Raw genomic sequence first — 4,865 nt, 5'->3', positions numbered from 1 at the left:
AGGGGTGTGGCCCTATCTACAGCGGGGATGGAGAGACAGTGGGGGCTCCCTCTGGTAGGGGAATCCTCGGCCAGAGTGCTGGCCAAGGAATCCGATGCTGGAGGGAGCTTAGGTGGCGCTATCTACAGAGGGTTTTGCACTGCCTACAGGGGGTTGTGGGTGGCACTATCTACAGTGGTGGGGGGGTGTATTCCAGGGGTCTCAAAGCCCCGGCAGACATGAGTGTCAACGTTTATACACGTGCTAACTGCACGGGGCATCGGCAGTTAGAACGTATATAGCCGTATGGCAGTCTTGAAGGGGTTAATAAATATATTACAGCGAATAGGACCCAATACTGGCGCCCTGTGTTACCCCACAAGTAACGGTGACCCAATCTGAGTATGTACCATTAATAATCACCCAGATGGTTACCCCTTATTCACATTTTCCCCCAGTCCCAGCATTCTAATTTTATGTACCAACCTTTTATGCTGCAATTTATCAAATGCTTTTGAAAAATCAAGATATGACATTCAATAATAATGATTATTATTTATATAGCGCCAACATATTCTGCAGCACTTTTGTTAGGAAATGCCTGTTCCCTTAAGATCACCATGACTACTGTTCTAGCTTCTGGGCAGTTCTGGTTTTACTTTGAGCCTATCTCTTTTCTCTGTCCTTCTGCCTATCAGGTGTAGGGTTAGTATTTATACCTGGCTTCCCCCACCTGTTCTTTGCTTGTGAATTTCCTGTCTGCATGTGTTTTGATCAAGCTACTTATCTACACCCTTTACCACTAACTTAACCTCGGCGTGTATTTGGATAACCCTTTTTTTATCGATTTTGATTATCTGCTCCCGGCTGGTTCTGACCTCTTCTTTACCTGATATCCACTTGCTTACTGTTTTTTGACGTTCTGTTGACCCTCTTGCTGTCTGGTTCCTGTTCAGGTTTGCCTGCATTTCACCTCATATCCAACACTGAACTCTGCTAAGACAACCTGGGTTCTATGCAGCAAAAATCATTCTGCCTGGCGATTGGCTCTGGCGAAGACCTTAGACTCTGTCGATCAGAGTTGTGACGTATTTGAGGTTGCGGATTTATTTGCATGCTTTCTCCTGACAATCTCCAGCAGCCTTTGGGGAATTGCTCAACTTGCAATTCAATAACAACTTTATAATTTAGAGGGAACGTGTACAGAGAAAATCAGACACTACATAGTGACAAAAGTAATTTAAAATTCAAAGAAGGAGTGAGCACCCTGTTCACAACAGCTTACAATCTATGAGGTTCACTCTGGTGAAATCTAGAATTTACCATTTTATTGGTAGAATTCCATTACCATTCTTATTGAGATACTGCAGGATATCATCTCGAAAAACTTCAAAAATGTTACTCATAATAGAAGTTAAATTTACAGGCCTATTGTTTCCAGGTTCACTTTTAGGCCTCATTTACACGAGCGTAATATACGCGCGTGCGACGCGCGTGCTTTTCACGCGTGTCGTACGCACCTATATTAGTCTATGGGGCAGTGTAGACGATGCGTGAATTTTGCGCAGCGCGAGTGCGTTGCGTAAAACTCACGACATGTTCTATAATCGTGCGTTTTTCGCGCATCACGCACCCATTGAAGTCAATGGGTGCGTGAAAACCACGCATGCCGCACAGAAGCACTTCCGTGCGAACTGCGTGATTCGCGCAAGAGCTGTCAAAAGGATGAATGTAAACAGAAAAGCACCACGTGCTTTTCTGTTTACAAACATCCAAACGGAGTGTCAAATTAGAGATGAGCGCACTGAACTTCACCGGGTTCGGCCGAACTCGTTTTGACCGAACCCGGCAAAAAATGTTCGGGTACGCGACGGCAGGAGACAGTCACTGTCCACTGTGCTGAAAGAGTTAAACTGGTTCAGCACCATGGACAGTGACTTCCGATCACAATATACATATACGTGTAAAAAAAACAAGAGGTTCTGACTTACCGATAACTCCCGGCTTCTTCCTCCAGTCCGACCTCCCGGGATGACAATTCAGTCCAAGTGACAGCTGCAGCCAATCACAGGCTGCAGCGGTCTCATGGACTGCCGCGTCATCCTGGGAGGTGGGGGCGGATGACAAGAGAGGGACGCGTCACCAAGGCAACGGCCGGGAGACCGGACTGGAGGAAGCAGGAAGTTCATGGTAAGTATGAACGTCTTTTTTTGATTCACAGGTTGGTGTATATTGTGATCGGAACTCACTGTCGAGGGTGCTGAAAGAGTTACTGCCGATCAGTTAGCTCTTTCAGCACCTTGGACAGTGACGGGCGTCGACTAGTCTCATCTCTATGATGGCGGCTGCGCGAAAATCACGCAGCCGCGCATCATACACGGATGACACACGGAGCTGTCAAATGCCTTTTGCGCGCACAAAACGCACACGCTCGTGTAAATCAGGCCTTATACCCGTTTTGAATATCGGCACCACATTTGCAATATGCCAATCCTGTAAAACAGACCCTGTCAGTACCTAGAACACAGGGGTGCATGGCATCTGGACCCAATCTTATTTGTATTTTAATATTTTTAAGGCGGCACTGCACCTTTTCCTGGGTTACAAAGGTGACATTTAATGGTGAATTTAAAAAATTTCAGATGTTCACTTTCTCCCCATCATCTTTAACACTTTAAGACTTTAAACCTTTTTTTTATGTGATTATTTGAAAAGCATTTTAAGGTTAGTTTTACTCCCTTTGGCAATCACTTTTTCTGCAGCTTTGTGGCCCTTATCTGTTAGGCCTCATTTACACGAGCGTGTGCGTTTTGCGCGCGCAAAAAAACGCTGCGTTTTGCGTGCGCAAAAGGCAATTGACAGCTCCGTGTGTCATCCGTGTATGATGCGCGGCTGCGTGATTTTCGCGCAGCCGCCATCATAGAGATGAGGTAGTCGACGCCCGTCACTGTCCAAGGTGCTGAAAGAGCTAACTGATCGGCAGTAACTCTTTCAGCACCCTCGACAGTGAATGCCGATCACAATATACACCAACCTGTGAATAAAAAAAGACGTTCACACTTACCATGAACTGCCTGCTTCCTCCTGTCCGGTCTCCCGGCCGTTGCCTTGGTGACGCGTCCCTTTCTTGTCATCCGGCCCCACCTCCCAGGATGACGCGGCAGGCCATGAGACCGCTGCAGCCTGTGATTGGCTGCAGCCTGTGCTTGGCCTGTGATTGGCTGCAGCTGTCACTTGGCCTGAATTGTCATCCCGGGAGGTCGGACTGGAGGAAGGAGCCGGGACTTATCGGTAAGTCAGAACTTCTGGTTTTTTTTACACGTATATGTATATTGTGATCGAAAGTCACTGTCCATGGTGCTGAAACAGTTTAAGTCTTTGAGCACCGTGGGCAGTGACTGTCTCCTGACGTCGCGTACCCGAACATTTTTTGCCGGGTTCGGTTAAAACGAGTTCGGCCGAACCCGGTGAAGTTCGGTGCGCTCATCTCTAATTTGACACTCCGTTTGGATGTTTGTAACCAGAAAAGCACGTGGTGCTTTTCTGTTTACATTCATCCTTTTGACAGCTCTTGCGTGATTTTCGCGCATGCAACGCAGGACCGTCAGTGTGGCATGCGTTGTTTTCACGCACCCATTGAAGTCAATGGGTGCGTGTTGCGTGAAAAACGCAAGAATATAGAACATGTCGTGAGTTTTACGCAACGCACTCACGCAGCGCAAAATTCACGCATCGTCTAAACAGCCCCATAGACTATTATAGGTGCGTACGACACGCGTGAAAAGCACGCGCGTCGCACGCGCGTATAATACGCTCGTGTAAATGAGGCCTTATTCTCATCCGTGTCATTGGGGGACACAGATGATGACCTTGGGTATAGTTGCTTACTCTAGGAGGCACACACAAAGTAAAAAGAAGGGTTAGCTGATCCCATCAGCTATATTGAGACATTGAGCTTATAGTTTTTTTCATTTAACCCCTTGGCACCGCAGTCAGTTTTGGCCTTGTGGACGCAGCCCCATTTTGCAAACCTGAGATGTGTCAATTTATCTGTTAATAACTTTGAAATGCCTTTACTAATCCAAGTGATTCTGAGACTGTTTTCTTGTGACACATTTTAGTTTATGTTCGTGGTAAAATTTTGTCGATGCATTTATTGTTTATTTGAAAAAAGAAAAATTATTGAAGTTTGGAAAAGTTTGCATTTTTCGCTTGTAAGACAGATAGTTATATCACACAAAATAGTTACTAATTAACATTTACCATATGTCTAGTTAATGATGACATTATTTTTTTTAACATTATTTTTATCTTTAGGACGTTAGGATTTTTTTAACCGGTTCAGGACCAGGCTATTTTGAGTCTTCAGGACCGGACACTGTTTACCCATTTTTAGCACGCATTAGTTAAACTGCTATAACTTTTTTATTTGTTGGGCTAGCAACGTGGTTTTTGCAATGTTTTTTTTTTTGTAAACGATGTAGGCTTCCTTTTTAGCATTTTTTATACACATCCTTTTTTGTTACTATTTCTGGGCTTATAATTTGAAAATAATAGTAAACAAAATATGCTTTTTTACTTTTTAGCTAATTTTTTTAGTTTTACCCTTTTATTTGTGATTGTCATTATCTACCATAAATTTTGATATATTACATGTCTATTTTAGGGTAAATGGGTTAGGGCTAGTGTTACAACAATGAAAGTTTTTTGTGGGGGTGGGTATTTTATGTGTATTTATTTCGTTTTTTTGCACTTTATTTTACTTTTATTTTCTTATTATTATGGCCTGTCCCTCAAAGGTCTGAAAAGATCTTTGGAGGACTTTATTTAGTGTTTTTTGCTTTTATACCTTATTTTTCCACTGTAACTGGGGCTGCACAGCCCTC

Source organism: Rhinoderma darwinii, chromosome 5 (assembly GCF_050947455.1).
Source record: "Rhinoderma darwinii isolate aRhiDar2 chromosome 5, aRhiDar2.hap1, whole genome shotgun sequence".
Lineage (NCBI taxonomy): Eukaryota > Metazoa > Chordata > Amphibia > Anura > Rhinodermatidae > Rhinoderma > Rhinoderma darwinii.
Note: the sequence above shows the minus strand (reverse complement) of the source record.